At 34.8% G+C, this 18679-nt stretch overlaps 1 pseudogene; it reads right to left on the bottom strand.

Moving 5' to 3' along the window:
* Positions 1–15301: 15301 nt before the first annotated feature.
* LOC111744353 lies at positions 15302–15427 on the bottom strand (annotated as a pseudogene).
* Between the last annotated feature and the right edge of the window lie 3252 nt (positions 15428–18679).

The raw sequence follows: 18679 nt of genomic DNA, 5'->3' as shown, positions 1-18679 counted from the left end.
GATCACCGATGTTCTCTATTCCATCTTATTGATGAAGTTATCAGAATAGCTCAAGGATGCTTCGGTTCATCAAATCATCATTAACTATTGATACAACAGATAAGCGTCATCTGTGTAGCCAGACTATAGAACCTCAATAATTTAATGTTTTATTTATTATTATATAATATATTTTTATATGTTACATATATTAATTATGTATATGATATGTGTGTGATATATATTTCTAAACATGCATCTAAATACTGCTGCTAAAATCATAGCAGGCAGAAGTGGTCTCATAAGATGTGATTCCAAATTATAACAAACAAGCGGCATCTTAATGCTATTCTTTTAAAATCTTTTATTGAAACAACTTGGTAAATAATTCAGAGAAGTGTGTCTGCTTACTATAGTCTCTTAGATAAAAAATGGATATAAATTGATATATTTCTTTTTTGTGTGTAGATTGGAGCTGTGTTTTTAAAATTGCTAACATAGTTTGATGGAATAAAAAATCAAAAGATATGGGATATATAAAGGATATTGGGTAGGTAATCTGTATAGTTATCCCAAAGAGATTCCTTGAGATTAATATTCTTCTTTAGGCTGAGGGCACACTTTATTTTTAAAGTTAGACCATATTAGTCAACAGATTAACTTATTTAGCTATTCAGGGGTATATTCTGCAGGTAAATTATTTTGGTTGGTGCAGTGGCATACCATGCTGAAAATAAAAAGTAATGACAAATATCCACCAAAGCTCCTTTACTCCTGTGAAGGGTGGGATGGTTGGGTTGAACAAATCTAAAATATTTCAAGCTTAGATTATATCGTTCTATGATGTGTAGTATGGAACTTTGAGGTCACAAGGAATCACTATTAAGGAAGTATGAGAAAGTTAAACTAAGTATTTTATATTAAAAATACATATTCTGCATAAAAGTACACGCCTCTGGCCTGAAGTGATGATGGTCATGCTATATTTTTAATTAGAGAGAAAATTGGATTATAAAACATCTGCATATTAGGATTTTATTTCAGTTAAAATATAAAATATGTATCATTATGTAAATGCAAGGTGAATCATAAACTTGATAAAGAGCTATAATTTTACTTTACATATATTTGACTGGGGATGTTTGTGTTTCTGTGTGTGTGGGTGTGTGTGTTTTGGGTTGATAAGGAAGTATAAGTACTAAGATAAGTTCTCAATGAGTAGCAGGATTTAGGTGATTTGTGTATGTATATGGTTTTATTGCTCAGATTTTGAACACTTAAGAGATACTGCTTTTTCAATATGATAAAATTATTTTTTAAAGTATAAGCCATTTATATTTTAAAATTTGCTTCTTAAACTTCTACAATAGAATGTTAATTCGTCTTTCTTCTTGTTTTAATCAATGAAGATTATATTTCTCTGTATTGTTTGACTGTCAAAAGCAGAGTGTCTAGACTATTTTATCAGACTTTTGCAAAAACACCTTTTTTGCAAAAGAGTTGTGATAAAATGGTATGCCCTCTGTTGATGTGAGAATTGTCCTCTTGCTCATTTTTATTTATGCCTTTGGTAAAAACTGTAATTTTTTGATATTATCCATTCTAAGACTCTGTGTACTCTATACAAGAAGTGTTGCCATAAATTCTTACATGAGGACAGTTGCAAAAGCAGTTTGGACTCTGCAAATGAAAGTTTTATTCTTTTTGTTGTCAGGGAAACAAAAATGATGAAATACAACAGGTTTCCCACTTTACCTTACTTACTGAAAAACTAGTCCTGAATTTATTTTCCAAAAATTGTAATATTCTCAAATGGAATTACTGGAAAAATTAGAGTTTTGGGTGGACTGCATTTATTTGAAATACAGTGGTTAGGTTGCACTGTGCTTAAATATGTTATTACAAACACTTTCAGACATAAAAAGGGTAAAAATCTTATATTAGGAAATTCCTAATTAATGAAAAGGACATGTAGGAACATTACCTATGCACTTCATTCATTCCTTTATTTATTCATGTTCCAGGACATAGTTGTATGGGAATACATCAATGAGCAAAACAGAAAGGGTCTTTGGAGCTTGTGTTCTGGAGAGGGAGCTCTGTTAGTATGATAAATAATTATATTATATGGTATCTTAGACTAGTAAATGTGTAAGAAAAAAGATTAAAGTAGTGTAAGAAATATTAGGAATTATCTAAAATGTTTTAAACCATGATAGTAATAGATAAAATACTCTTATTTTTAAGAATCTCAGTCAATATTGAATAAAATTCTTATGTGATTAAGTGAATATTATAATTGGACATTTCTTTAAAAAATGTTAATTTGTCATTTTGGAACATGTGTTTTATTGAGCAACTATATGCCAAGCAATGTACTAGCTTCTGGAGATATAATAGTGAGAAGAGAGATGTGGTCTGTTTTCATGGAGTTCAAATGTGCAGGGAAAGAGATAGAAAAGGCTTTCTTTGAGGAAGTAATTATAAAATGAGAGACAGGGTTTGTGTTGGCTGAGAAAACAGTGGAGATGGAGCTTTGTATCCAAAGCCATAGAGATGAGAGAGAGAGCAGGACAAACATCCAGAGAAATACGAGGTTTTCCGTGTGGCTGGAACAGAGCATCTGGGGAGGAGTGGCGACTTCCTAGGGGAGAGGAAGGCAGGTGCCAGGTTAGCAAGGGGCTTTAAGCTACATAAAAGAGTTTGAACATATGCTAACAGCAATGGGAAATGCCCTAAGAATTTAAAGTGTAAAACCTTTTTGAACAAGCAGAAGTTGATGAACACACACAGAAAACAATTACATCTTTCATACCATGGCTCCTTTCAATTTAGCTCTGTAGACTAGTTCTTTTCTGTCTTTGAAATAAATCTCAGATAGTTTCCATAGACTTTCCAGTCACTCTTAAATACCTGAAAGATAGGTAATTTCAATCATCTGTTTCAAACCTGTGCTCCTATTTGCATTAGCATTCCTGACTCTAGCTTCCTGGCCAAACTTCTTGTTGGAAATGATTATGCTCTTCCCCAACTCTTCACCTTTTCCTTCAGCTTCAACCTGATGAACATCTGGCATCTATACCCACTTTCCCACCGAAACTTCCCTTTTCACAGTCATCAATGACATCTCTATCTTTACGGCTAGTCTTTAGTGTTTGTGCAGTCAATCAGTAATGGTGACATTTTCAACGACCCCACGTTCTTGAAATAATCCATTCACTTGGTGTAAGGGACACCACATTGTCTTTGCTTTTCTCGTCCATTTTTGGCCATTCCTTGTCAGTTTCTTTTGTAAGTCAGTTTTCTCTTCTTCAGAATATGTTACACTATTAGTGTTGCCGAGGGCTCTTTGCAAGGCCCATTTCCTTTTCATTCCTCACATTCTTCCTGGGCAATTGCATTCACTCCCATGGCTTCACTTACCATCGATACGCCAATAACCCTAACATCTGTATCTCAGACAAGCATTATCTCCTCAGTTCCAGAATGTTTGAAATAGCTATGGTGGAGAATTGGAGAGAGTGCTAACCATGGAAATATAACATAAAATCTGTACCATGCTGAGTTCCCGATTGAGACTGGGGACTATTATTATCGTTGCCAATACTCTGTATAGTTTGACAGACTGGATTTTCCCAGATGAGTGGACAGGAAGGAAATAGGAAAAGGAAGTTAATAATATAGTCAACAGCATTTTGAGAGTGGTGGACTCACTTGGATAGGAAAATGAAACCTATAGGGATTGATAAAGATGGAGAGAAAAGATTTGCCTGTGGTTTGGAGACCCTGAAGAAAAGTTTATTATTACTGAAGCATACAATGCTAGAAGGTTACGGTACAGAGTTATGATGAGAGAGTAAGATGTGTAAATTTATCATTTTAAGAGGGGAGGAGTCAGTGTCTATATTAAGGGCATAAAGTGGATGGCTCCATACAAGTGAAAGAGAACGTCCCTGGAGTTGAAGGTGACAATGAACCAAGAAGCCAGGTTATCAAATGAGCCATCATGTGCATATTTCATCTTGCCTGTAGGATAATGCTGGACTTGGAGGTAGAGAATATATAGCAGCAAATGTGCTGTTAGGTAATATATAACCAAGAGATTTTTCAATTTACACATGTTCTATCTTTTCATTCTGTTTTGTTGTAGTTGGTAAGAGGACAAAGTCAGAGGAGTTTGATATTTTTGAACCATCTTAAAACAGTTGTCACATAATTGAGCACTGCAATTTCAAGGGTCCTTACACAACACACATGAGAGTGTAAATAGCTTACTGGAACCTATTTAAAGTCAGCATTTAAAAAATATTGATAGTACAATGTCATTCACCTGTGTTTATGTTTTCCCAGACTTGTAAAATGACTATGAAATGATTTCTGTTTCATACTTGAACCACTGGGGTTAAAAAGCTAAAATGTTGAGGAAGATAAAAAGTTTCAGGCCATCGAGATTTAAAGAACAAGCTGTTGAGAAATAACAAGCCATCAAGATTTGTTTTTTTGAGAAATTTATTTAACAATGATGCCTCAAAAATTATACCTGTAACATAATTTTTTCTTGGGGAGGGGAGAAGAGAGCGAGGTAAGGATCTCTGTTTAGAAGATTGCTGAAGGAGAAATCCAAGGTCGGTGTGTTTTACCTATTGATTATATACTCCTGGGCACACTGGCAAGGAGCCAAGCTCATCTCAAATTCTAGCCACTTGAATCTTCTGCTCATGAGGGAGGGAGCGTTGTGCCCAGGAAGCAGGGCAGTACTTCCAGCAGGTGGTAATAGCTGGCATTACATTATAATTTTAGGAAAATCTGATACACTGAGACAACCACATTCATGACTGCAAGTACTATGCTTTCAATAGACTTCAGTGAGGTGTTATGATGTCTCATTCTCCTAGTAAAGGTTTTATGGGAACTGAAATGTCTTTCTGTGTATCCATTCACCTAACACTGCCAAGAAAGAGAAAAAGATTGAAACATAAATCTCATCTTATTACCAAACCTAAATTGTTCCCTCTGGTTTTGTCTTGTTCCCCTGACATAATGAATTTCTTAACCTAGAGTCTCAATAAAATCCTCCATAATTTTTTTTTATCTTAGAAGTTGTCATAAAATTTTCTGACATTGCACAGCCCAAAGTGATGTGGAATAAGTTACCTTGATCTGTTTGTATGGTTAGAGATACACTACTGCTCTCAGGTGGAAACATAGTGACTTTCTTCTTTGTTCCCATAAAAGAACATCTATCAGTTCCAGTGAGGATTCAGAGTGGGGAAATATGTGAAAGTCCTTTTACATATAGAAGTTAGGAAATTGACCTGGATCAAATATTACTTATTTCTGTTAGTGTGCTTGTTTATTACATTTTGTACAAGTCTGATATTAACATTTAAACACCTAAGGAAATTGTGTAGAAATAAGATCTTTACATATATATATCTGCTAAGATGCCACAACTGGAATACTATTTTTAGGATAATAAGCTTAGTGGTTAAAGTGTCATGCACTGAAGATTAAGTACTGGAAGGAAATTAATCAGGAGACAAGCACGGGGTTATAAGGAAGAAATCTTCGACTCTCATTAGAGGAGTCAATCAAGAATTTTCAAGGCACAGTTTTTATCCCCAGCATAATCTTGGGGTCCCTATCTTAAACTTCAGAGAATTCTTCTACATTAGTTATATTTACATCCTTTCTTAATTAAAGGTCTCAGGCCTTGAAAGATACAAATTACAAAGCATCTCTGAGGTTCTCAGCATCCATGGGATGTTTCTACATTTCAACTGTGTCTGTGTGCTTTCATTTTGGCACACCTAACCTCAGAATGTCGAGACATATAAGTCTTGCTGAGTTGGGTAAGTACTTTGAAAAGACAAATGGAAAGAAAAAAAAAGAAAAAAGAAAACCAAAGAACAAACACAATCAAGCCAACAGTTGTTTTTTCCTTGGAGATGTCAAGATAGAAATGTTCCAGGAAGAACTAAGGCTGAGAGAGCTGATGGATTTGGGTGGAGAAAAGAGCATTATGTTTCTTTTCTTAGGAGTCTAAAGTAATATATTTCTCCCTGACTCCTTCACTTTCAAAATGAAGTACCTAGCAAGTTCTTGGGAGTTTCATTTGGGTTTCAAAGCCGATTAAATTTTTTTGGCCCTGAGAAAGAAATGGGTAATTGTGAAGAAACTGCTGAATAAAGCTACTTAAGTTCCTTTGTCTGCAGTGTGGAAATGTATGGCTCTTTTTTTTACAACAAGAGCTTCTTTTCAGAAGTCATCAATGGAATCCATAGTGTAAAAACTAAAAAATGAAGAAAAGAAATAATTTTATGTGGCTTCAGGTCAGAGAGCAGGACAGGAGGAGAGCAGGGAGGGTAGAGCAGGCGGCTGTCATGATAGCAGGGGGCCATCAGGATCTCTACAGGGAGCTGAGGGAAGCCTGTTATCTCTTTTCTTTGGCTCTCAGGGGACTTTGTAAAGGTTCTCCTACAGTTAAGCCTTCTTATGCAGCAGAAAACCATTTCCCCTGTTGTCAAAGAGGGAAACAGAGTGAGTGGAGAGAGAGCTAGTCAGGTGAGTGTCCCCAGGAAATATCCTCCCCAACCTGTTTTCACAGCCTTGGATCACTATTCTTACCTCTGTTACCAACTCCTTATCTTATAACCATGTTAGTCTCCTAACCGGTCTCCCTGTTTCTGTTCCCTTCACCTTTAAATCCATTCTTCATCCTGTCACCAGAGACCCAAGCGAACCATTATATTTCCCAGCTTAAATTTTTACAATAGCCTCCTTTACCTGCAGGATAAAGGTCTTCTCAGCAGAGCAGAGAAGTCCCTAACTTGTCTCCTTCCTTGATATCTCTCCAACTTCATTTCTCATTTCTCACTTCACCCTCGCTTCTTGCTTTAAAATACATAACACTTCAAAAGCCCATACATCTCTTGACTTTCTAGAACACCCTTCCCTTCTTTGAGATAAACTTTTCTGTTTCTTTCAAACCAGAGCTCAAGGGCTGGTCACTTCTTTCAAGTTTTTCCTAATCCCATCACCTCTTCTCTGAAACAGATCGCCTCGCCTGCGCTTTCACAGGAGCTTAACTATTATAACCAGATTACTGACGACTGACTCATTTCCCCATTGTACAGGGAGCACCTGGAGGATATGCAGGAACTTTGTCTTTTTTGTCTGAGAACTCTCTTTGCCTGGCACAGGGCAGGAAACTTGTGAAATAGTAAATGAACATGGATTCATAAAGACAAACTTTTGCTTTATGGCTGTAGCTATTATTTTCCAAGCCTAGCATTATTTGCAATTCTTCCTTTTAGGAAGACACTCTTGATTCCCTTGCTGAAAATTAATGGCTACTATTCCTAATGCCTTCTGGCCAAGTTTGCTCTGTACTATGATTTCTCAACATTTCATAGCCAATTCTCTCTTATTTGAAAATTCACAGCAATGTGTCTTTAAGTTTTCTTCTGTCTATAGTAAAGAAGCTATGATATACTGTCAGAAAAATGATCTGAGATGTAGAAATAAGCAAAAGAGAATACTGGATGTGCTTTCAAAACAGAGCTGAGCTTGACTTTTTATTTATTGGGCTATTTTTAAAGTACGTATAGCAAATGTTAACTTGTAGGTTTTTGTCTGGTAGAGATTTAAATGCTTTTGATGGGATGAAACAGATAACCCCAGAACTTTTGGGTTCTGGTCATGTTAAACATTAACCAGTTTTGTATCTAACTCAGCAATCTGTTAAATTGCCTATATAGACCTAACATCTTAAATGATCTTTGGATTGGTTTAACATCTTATTGGTTACTTCATTAATTAACAAGTTATATTAAACCTTTGACATGTATTCATTTTATATTTGCCTGAGGGTCATGATTTTATACTCTTGAAAATTATTCTTTGACAATGTAGAAAATCACTTGCCTTTGTGGAATCAAAAATTTAATCTTAGTCTACTATAACTGGCTGTTCCATGGTCAGCCATACTGAAGGGTCTTAGTTTCTTTCTCTGCAAAATTAAGATGCTTGCTGCTAAAGACTGGATAAGGATTAAATATCACGTGTAAGCTATAAAGTGAAATACAAATTGTACATTATTATTTGCTATAGAATTACTATCTACCTCTCCTGACACTGAGTTTCTGTATATTTTTAGCATGGTGAGATTGGATCATACTGACAATCCCAGGAAACCAAACAAAATTAGTCGAATCTAAATTAGAAGAATAATTGAACACATTCATTTTTCAATCACTGCTTAATTTTCTCATTTTTCCTTTTATAAACACAAAGGAACCAATGTGTATTTTCGTCATTATAGAAATATAGGAGTTATTTAAATAAACTAATTTGAGTGAATAAACTTTTCCTGGTTATTTGTTTTAAGAATAAATGTCTATGAAATGGGGCTTGATATTTATTTACCAGACAATTTTCTAAGAGCTTCATTTCTTATTAAGAATCAACTTGGTCTTAAGGACAACTCTACAATGAGCCCTAGCAGCAGACTGGGAAAGTGGAGACATGTGGGAAACTTCTTGTTTTTAATGATTACGGTAAGATTTTTGTCTGAGGTAAGGATTCTGAGTCAATATAAAACATTTAAAAAGTAATAACCTAGAGGATTTACATTCCAATAGAGAGGGGCTGGGAGTAAACTCCCAACCATGTAAAAGATGTCATGAGAATATTTAATGTAATTTCATGCATACACATTTTGTTTCTTTAAAAAAATCTAAAATGCATATTTTAAAATGAATACTTAAGGAAATAGGCCTGAAGGACATTTCGAGATATAAATCAACAATAACAGAGATTTTACGATTTTCAAACAGCAAGAATATATTTTAAAATGTGATAGTTTTAGTTTTAAAAATGTGTCACTAAGAATCTCAATTAAATGAAAATTACTAATTTGTACAGGAAATCCTTTTATTTTTTTAAGTCTATTTTCTTTCATATTCAACATTTACCTGGCAATGCTACTAAGTGGCTTACATAATTTATTTTTCTTTGTCTTCTTGTCCTTTCTTTCTCATACTCAGCACAAGTAAGTGACCAGTAAGTGCGCTCACTCATATTGTTCTGTTCTGACTCCCCCATGAGAGCGAAAAACCAGAGTTGCTGAGGCAAACTTGCTCCCTAAGAGTCTTCTAGCAATAAAGAGGAGAAATTTACAGTAATTTAGTTTACCGGCAGACCAAATTTGAGATAACTTAAGTCTATCACAAATAAGTACTTGGCTACAGTTGTTATATCAGCTACAATTCTAACTTTCTTAAGAATTTCCCTTCAAAGATAAAATATCTAAATAATAAATATTTATTGAGCATTGTTGATATGCCAAGAATTGAGCTAGATGTTGAATCTACGAAGCAGAACATATTGTGTGTGGTTTGCACCCAAGGAAGAGAGACACATAAACTCAACCCCAACACTCCACTGTGGTATATAGTATATATAATAGAGAAATGTACATTGTCTCCTGGGGACACAGAGGAGCAAGTCGTTCCACTAGAGACGAGGTAAAGGGTAATTTAAGCATCACAGCAAGACTGACATAGTAACAGTCTTTAAACTCCGCTTTTAATTATTCCTTGAAAATTGTCGTGTCCATTACTGTGTGCAGGACAGTATGCCTTTTCTGCTTCACTCATTGTTTACTGAACGCATAAGGGAGTCCTCAGTGGAGAGGAGGATTTGGTAAAATATTAGACTCTTGAGGTCTTGCTGGATGGGGTTTAAACCATTATTTGGAAATATGGAATATATTTGGGGAAAATGTAGTCCTTGAATACTAGAGAACATGGGCATCTTTGGGCTAGGGCCAAAAATCCCCCAGTGTCCTTTAAAGGAGGTTTTAAGGTACCCCCTAATAGCCCTCTTATTAAAAAAATGCAATTACCATCCTAGGTCCTGAACAATAGAAGCACTTCTTTACAAGAGAAAAGGTAGATTTCATTTCTTCTCCCTTCTGTGTTGGTACTCTAAAGTCATGATATCAGATAATCTATTTGAAATCCAATTAGTGAAAATTTAGGGCTCTGATCTTCCCCTAGTAATCCTAAAAACATGACTATTCTATATAGCAAGGACTTAACATGGATTTTGTAGCTGGCAAGAGTGACAGAAATATCAGCTTATCCATGACAACGACAGAAACTTCCCTTTTTCCCAGCTGGCATCTGCCACAACTAAAACTACCTGCTGTCCATATATGACTTTCTGGAAGCTCTATATTAGGGCCTGTGGCCAGATGATTCCAAACCAATGAGCTAATAACTTAGTCTTGTTTCCTGAGGCTTTCTGGTTATTTATATCAAAGATGTGACTGGAAACCTCCCACCTAAGACAGTTTTTTACTTTGACCGCTAAGTATTTCAGTCTCACAGGGGTGCTTGAGATATAACTGATGGCCCTCTATGTTACTTGCTTAAGAAAGTAATAACACTAATCAAGGAAGTTGTGTCATTGCAACATTACTTGCTTAATTTTAATTTTACAAGCAAGTCTCAAGTTTCTATAGAGTATTTATTCTCCACATTTGAATAGGAAATACAAGTAATTAAAAAAACCCTTTAAACCCAAATTAGAGAGGATATTTTCAGCAGTTAAAAGGAAGTCATCCTGTAAGTAATTCAAGTCATCGTGATGACTGGCAGGAAAAACAGGAAGTTTTTCTAGCAATAATAGAGGTTGTATTTTCTTTACTCAAGTTATGTGCTTTAAAAATTATCGGTTAAATTTTCTAAAGTCACAAAATATTCTGTTTATAAAACATTGTGGGACATGTTAGTGTATATTCCCAGCAATGTATAAATAGAGGGACTACGAAAGTAAGGAGATTGTCAAGTGAAACATGTCGAAGACAGCTTCCTTCATTACTTTAGAGATTCATCACACAGAACAGCAGTTTTCAGAGCGTCTGTGAAAAAAAGAGAAATGTATTCACGTTTCTGACACCCATCCATTGAACTGACACTCCAACAAAATTTATCTGGTTGCTTCCATTTTTACCTTCTCTAAAAATAGAATTCCCACCAAGGATTTGGTAATATGTGTGTCCTGAGGGACAAGGTCTAACCTATCAAATTTCATTTCTAGTTGTGATCTAGTAAACGAGTTTTTCCCATCAATTAACATGGGAATGATTTGATTCAGACATGCAAGCTGAGTAAAAATTGAATAAGGCAAAAGTCTCCATGGAGTTATATTTTTACTATCTTATAAAGTCTAAAGGGACCAAAAACTCAACTCTGCTTTTAAGATAGGGAAAAATGCTGATAACAAGAGAAGGCTGCAAATAAATGAGAAACTGCTAATGTAATAAAAGAGGGAAAGATACTAAGACACTCCTCTAACAAAGGAATTGAAAAATATTCCAAAGGAGATAAATGAAGAAAATGAATAGGCAAAGATTTTTGTCTCTCTCGTGAGTGGTCTCTTTTAGTTCTGATTCATATTGCTTAAGAGGACTGGGAATGAAGCTTCCATCTTACCTTTGGGTGTAACAAAAACTTTTTAATATCATAAACACATTTTGGACTAAATAGGCTTGGAAAAGTAGTAAAAGGAGAAAAAGCTGATTTCAGTAAAAAGCAATGCAAAGAGAACAAAAAATATGCTTTTTATATAAATTACGTAAATTGGATAAATTATAAAAAATAACTAGTCTATACATTTGAGAAAATTTCCTGACCATAATTTCTGTTTTGCCCACTCTGAAGCCTGAATAAACTCATCCTTGGAAGGAGGTAGAGATAAGTTGAAAGGGAAACAGAGGGGACCAAGTAGTGATAGAGACACGAGCACCAATGTATGTGAATTTGAGTTTCTGATGGATGGGATTTCCAGTCTTCACTCTGCTGCTCACCAGCTGTGGGACCTCAGCCGAGTTGTTTAACCTCTTAAGCCACATTACTTAAACACCTTCTAGAGGGAGAAATAATAGTTCTTACCTCAAAAGGTTGTCGAAGATTAATTAATATGCTTGAAATGCCCTTAGCATAATGCCCTGTAAGCTCTCAGCAAATGGAAGATGCATTATTGCTGCTGTATTTATATGATTATGACCACAGGAAACAGGAGACCTGCACAAATAAATCTGATTCTTGTTATTTCCTTAGCTGCATGTTTGAGTTATGATGTTTATAAATATTTGCTCACTGGAATATCTCTGAATCACAACTTTAGATTTGGTATCTGTGGTGGCTGTGGGTACATAAGAAAGCAGGCAAGAAGAATTTGTGAAGAACTGAAAATTTGTTTTGCTAAACTTGAATTTTCATAAGTCCTTTCCTTATGCCAGCTCACTACTTTGAGTAATTTGCTAAAATAATTACCTGTCTTTGACAAGAGGGCCTTTCACTTATTCTTGGTGGAGTGGATCTTTTTCCTAGCTGTCCTCAGCTTTCCACACTGGTGGTGAAGTTGTATTGTTTAGCTGAGTTATTGGGAAGACATTGTTTAGTTGCTATTTTGGAAAGACAAGAGGCAACAGACCCAAGCCTTGCCCGAATCAGATTCTGCCACTTCCTAGATGAATTATCTTTAGCAAGTCACAGTGCCTTGGGAACATCAATATCCCAAATATAAAATGAGAATATTAACATAAACTTGCTTAGGTTGTTTGAGGATTAAATATTGTAACATTTGTGAAGCACATGGCCCAAAGTAAGTGCTCAACAAATGCTGGCTCCCTCGCTGCTCTTCTCCATCAAGGAAACAAAATAACAATAAAACTCCCACAAATTAAGGCCAAACAAATTCCTAGGGATTCATGTCATTTTATGGGTTTCTACACAAGTGGCTTAGGAGAGAAAACATCTCAGCTATAGGTCATTGCTATTTTCCCTCAAAAATTCATAATACTTATTGGATTTATGAGTAAATACCTTTTCTGATAAAAAGATTCTGGTTCTAAGGATAAATGAAAGGTGCTTAGAACTCAGTGAAGAAATAGTAGCAAGTTGGGTTTGGGAATCTCTGTTTTATTATGATTGAATTGGAGTGAGAAACAGATTATTTTATTAAATGCTACTTTAGAAGGATGGGAAAATATAAATCCTAAAAGCAATTTACAGTTTAATGGTGCTGACTATTTTCTTGTTTTCTTTTCTTTCTTGCTTTTTTTTTTTTTTTTACTTTACTTCATAGTGACAGTGAAAGAATTTTATAGGATCAACACTGTTACTTGATTTGGAGTTGACAGTTTGAATGTTTTTCAGTCTATCTATTGCTTTGAAAGAATTCCTGACCTACTTCAAAATTAGTTTTTCCAGCAAATTCAACCTTTAGTGATTATCTTAGCCATGCATCTTTCTTCAGGTGACTCCTGAAAGATAATATGTATCTTAACCAAGCTTAATTTACTTTAGTAAGTTATCTATTTATTTTCTTTTTAGAATTATTAAATCAATTAAAGCAAACAAAAATATAATAATTTTAAATATTAGGGTGGCTTTTTTCTCGTTTTATTTTGTGTTTGTATTTTTAAGGAAGCAGGTTGTGTTATGTTGTTCTTTAATAGCTCTGTTTTTATTTCTTCAGTTTAGATTTTTGTACTGGATTACCAAACTATGACAAGCTGATTCATAATCAAATACATGTCTTATTTTATCTGTGTACATATATGTAAGGACAAGAACGTGTCCATGCTTAACAGAGACATGTTCCAATATGTAACATTGATTTTAAGGGCTTTGTTTATTATTGGGTTCCTTTTGCAGGATTTAACTTTAATACATTTGCATGTAAAAATCTACCAAAGAGATTTGGGTTAAAAATTTGTATAACTCAAGCTTTTAGTATCTGCTTCAATATGCTGTGAGCACCAAACAGCCCCATCTAAGGATAACATTCAGAGTCATAGATTTTTTTTCAGAGGTAATCCTGGAGAAACTGGAGTAGTTGGCCAAGTTTTATTTAGAAATACAGAATTTAATTGAAAATGGAAGAGAAATGACCATTATTGAGTGCTTATTATGTGTAAGGTATTCTATTCTCTGTTTTTTTATACTTTTACTCAGTTGAAGTCTTCTATAAATTTAGATTATACCTAACATTATATTTTGCGGGTCAGTGAGATCACATCAATCTGTCAAGATCACAAATTTAGTAAGTGATGAACCTATGATATCAATCTACATCTGTGACTTTACAACTCATGTTTTACCATTCATGTCATCTATGGAAGATGAAGATGCTGCTTTTAAGCTGCTTTTATGCTGTTGCAATCTGTAAAGGAGTTTTGGTGAACTTGCATTACCATTAACACATTTCACCTGTTTTTCTACATATGTGGATATTTACCCATTCATTCTTTCAACAAATATTTATTGAGTGCTTACTATATTTCAAGAACTGTTTCACAACCTAGGTTTAAGCCAACTCCACAAAAATTCTCAATCATTTGGCACTTACATTTTACCAATGTTATGCAAAAGACTTATTTACTTGAATATACATTCTTTCCCTTTTAGGACCCCCAACTTTTTTTAGGTGACATATAGTTGCCTGGAATAAAAACTATAAGTCCCAGCATGCCTTGCAGTTGACTATGGCCCCGGGAGTAAGTGGAAGTCTAGTCTAGTATGGCCGCTTCTAGAAAATTTCTGTCAGAAGAGAGTGGTAGAATCATTGCCACCTTTCTTCCTTCCTCCTTCCTGCTGCTTGGAATATGGGCTTATTGGCTAGGACTCCATCCTGGAAACTGAGGATAAAGACCACATTGTAGGGATAGCAGAGCAGAAAGTTGGAAGTAGCCTGGCTCCCAGGTGATGGAAGAGCTTCCAAGACAGTTCTGGGTTGCCTACATCTGCATTGTTTAGAAGAAGAGAAATCAATGTCTATCTTATTAAATCTCTTTTATTGACAGGGAACCCAATCCATATTAAAACATTTATGTTTGAATGCGTGGTAGATTTTGTTGTTTTTCCTTGCCCGCTATGTCTGTGTATCTTCCCTCTGCGCCCAGTACTAGCCCACCCCAACCCACATCTATACCCATGCATAGAGTTTTCTTAGAAAAACATCACTTGAGCTCCTAGATCCAGCCGTGCCTGAATTTACCATCTAGATTTTCAGTTATAAAAACTGATATATTTCCTTTTCACTTCAATCAGTCCCAGTTTGCTAGGGGAAGAGTTTTGACTGAGCAGTATGCATATATTTATTTATTAATGCATGCATTTATTATTTATTTATGTTATAAACATTATATATTTATAAATATGTTATAAACATAGATCAAAGATAGATTAATAGTAAATGTGCTATATAGAGATTTACCCCTAGTTCTCCCCTTTTTTTTTTTTTTTTTTGCCTATGGTGCCTGGTATTCCTAAGTGGTCTCCCATCCATGTATTAACCAGGCCCAACCCTGCTTAGCTTCCAAGATCAGACGAGATTGGGCATGTTCAGGGTTCAGGGTGGCATGGCCATAGACCTTAGTTCTCCCATTTTTATAGTAGAAATATATGAGGTGCAAAAAGGTAAATAATTTGCCTCATGTCTCATTAAAAGCTCGTCTCCTTAAGATTCAGTCAATCAGAAATTGCATCTATTTCTTTGATGTCATCTTATCCACAACACATCTAAAATTGCAATGCTATAATGTTATATTTTCACTTTTATTAGTTGTATTAGTACAGTTATCCTTGAGAGAAAAAGAAAACCCTGCATATGTGAAGATAAAAAGAATTCTGAATAATCTCCTCTCCCCATTTTTAAAAATTTTATTGAACACTAAAAAAGTATAAGGATGAAACATGTCATAGAGTTCAGTTTCTTCCCAGTGCAGAACTGATTCCTTGAAAATCCTTCCTAATATGTTATCCAGTCTGAGTTTAAAAGTCCCAAATATTGAGGCTTTTATCAATTCTCTTTGAAGATTATATTTCACATAGTAGATTGCAGCATATCAAACAATTCTGAAACCCAAAGTAAGCTCGTTTATTGCTGTCACTTGTGAGATTTAGATGCCCAAACACAGTTCTCCTTTCTTCACTAATGTCCTCAATGACTCTTGGTTCTCATTCTTGTCTTTGAACATTCTATTAGTTGCATATCTGTACAGATTAAGTTCCTTCCCCCTTGGCAAATTCATTTGACTAATACTAAATTCTGAACCCTTCCCAAATAATTGTGAAATATATCAGTGAGATTTATTTTAAACTTAAGAAGTAAAAACCCACACTTAGGTTTCTTTGTGAAAGTTTGAATTTGACAGAGAGGATATAACTCAGCTAATTATCATAGCCATTTACCTAACATAGATATTCATATTTTTTTTTAAAAGTGTAGTTTTTGAAAGTTGTATTCAGACACTGGTGAACTGAAATACTTTCTATTCTTACCGTTCTGGTTGAATAAAACAATTTTTATATTCTTTTTGAACAGGTCAAAAATTAATTTTCTAGCTGACAATCATTTATTAAAAGTCTCCAGTAGCTTCTCATTTCACTTCAAATAAGTCTCAGACCCCTTGCTGTACACTATGGGTCCAACTTGACCTGGTCTTGCTTGCCTCACCACCTTCTCCCAGTGACTCTGGCTGCCCAAGGCTTAAATATATGACAATTTCTTCTTCTAGTGGTAGCTTATCAATTCCCTTTTGCCCCAAATCCATTTTATTCTTTTTTAACCCTCTTCATTTCTCACTTATCTCCAAATATTTGTTGAAAAATATTTTTTTCTCATAATAAGGACTTGGTTGTAGTATTGAATTTATTATTGTTACCCTCTTTTTCTGTTTCCCCCAGTAGACTGTAAAACTCTTGGTATAGGAACAGGGATTACGTACTGGCTTCCATGTAGCTTTTTTTTTTTTTTAACCACTGTATTCATTCTCTATTATACACTGCTTACCTCACGGTCTGCATTCTAATATTTGACAAATGAGTAAACATAAGTAAACGTATCAGCTTGGAGTATAAAAAAGTAATTAGTTTGAAAAAATCTGTCATATATAATTAAATTCTATTATGACAGTTGATTATTCAAACAGTTGATTATGGATTCAAAGAACCATAGAATGTTATTGTTGAAAATAAAAGAGGACATTATCTAGTTCAATACTTTATTTTCTAGATGAGGAAGCTGAGATCCACAGAGAATAAATAAATTGTCAAAGGTCACCTATGCAATGACTAGCAGATCTAAGACTAAAGCTCATATCCCCTGGGTGCTCTTGATCACTATATTCGTCCTATGATACATGTTTTTGAATCCTTAATATTTCTTATTGCTTTCTACTTGTACTAAAAGAATTACTATGGAATTGACAAAAGTCATTGATTCCTCCCATCTTTTCCTTGTTATACTTTGTATTCATATAAAAACATGACAATATAGATATCTCTTTCCCCCATTTTCATTAAATACTATTTGTTGACAATATATGTTTTTCTCACAATATAGAGCTGATTGTCTTTTTGAACTTGACTTTGGTGCTAAAAGAGCTCTGGATTGTTATATGCTACCCCTAGACCTCTCTCTCTATGCTTTACATTCTCACTTCCCTTAGGACCGCTGTAGTTCCATTCATCAAACTAAAGAAAGAAATGAGTCAAAAAAGAGGGCCAGTGAAGCTTTATGAATCTCTGAATGAAATGAAGCATTGCAGGTACAGCAAAAGAGGTAGCAGTGCTGTGGGCTGTATAATGTCTGGAAACTGCTTGTAAGGGATATGTGACATTTAGTGTCATAGACAACTATGACACTATTTAGAGTTTAAAACTACTTTGAACCAAGAAGGGTAACTTGTAAAACTAAATAAAGCACTTAGATTTATTTTGTGAGTTGAAGATAAAAGAAGGCTAAGGGAAAATTGGAGGGAGAGTTGGGGGTTATATTCTTGAGGACAGGGCGTCCTACCTATTTGTTGATTTAAAAGTCATGTACAAAATATATAAAATATTAACATATCTAGAGATGTTTAGTGGCTTTTAAAGTATCTTTTAATAAGGTACATTCTAGTTTTATTTGATAACCAGTTAGGGAAACCACTCTTGCTAAACCATTAGTATATAGACAAGTAAAATCAAACACATTGTAAGGGTTGATGGGAATGAAAAGTGTCTAAATTAAGCAATAACAATTGCGAAGCAGGACATTCTCTGGGGATTAATGACAGACTGGGTGGAGTTGATGAACCGTGGTCATTCTGTGGGCCATTAACCTCAGTTGATCGTTAATTCCCAAGAAATACCTGATGATGAGGTCATTACCATAATTATCATCTTAAAGGAAGAAAAGGAAGGTAACTCCAGAGTGGAGAAGTTAAAAGAATGGTGATTAAGCCATAGAAAGTACAGTGCCTTATTGAGCAGAAAACTATAAGGTCTTTTGAGTCATTTCTCAATTGTCAATTCAGTTCATAAATGAGAATGAAGCAGAAAGTGTTCCCCTTTTTAGAGAATTGCATGGAGGAGTGGGACAAAGATGTATGTTAGAAATACACGTGATAAAGGATATGACTTTTTTTTTCAAATTAGTCTCTTGAAAAATGACTAGTGGAACATTTCTGGTGACGCAAGATTTCCAACAATTGCAGAATTAGGTAGTGTTTGGGGTTTGGTATTCTTACTGTTTCATTTGAATTGGTTTTATTCGACTCTAAATATGAGGGTGGTGATGAAGAGGACTATGTGAGAGGTGAAGGGCTTATCTTCTCAGGAAGTATAACCTTGGGTACTTA

This window comes from Pteropus vampyrus, unplaced genomic scaffold, assembly GCF_000151845.1.
Source record: "Pteropus vampyrus isolate Shadow unplaced genomic scaffold, Pvam_2.0 Scaffold133, whole genome shotgun sequence".
NCBI classification, from domain to species: Eukaryota; Metazoa; Chordata; class Mammalia; order Chiroptera; family Pteropodidae; genus Pteropus; species Pteropus vampyrus.
The sequence above is the reverse complement of the archived record's forward strand: the minus strand, read 5'-3'. Positions and strand labels throughout refer to the sequence as shown.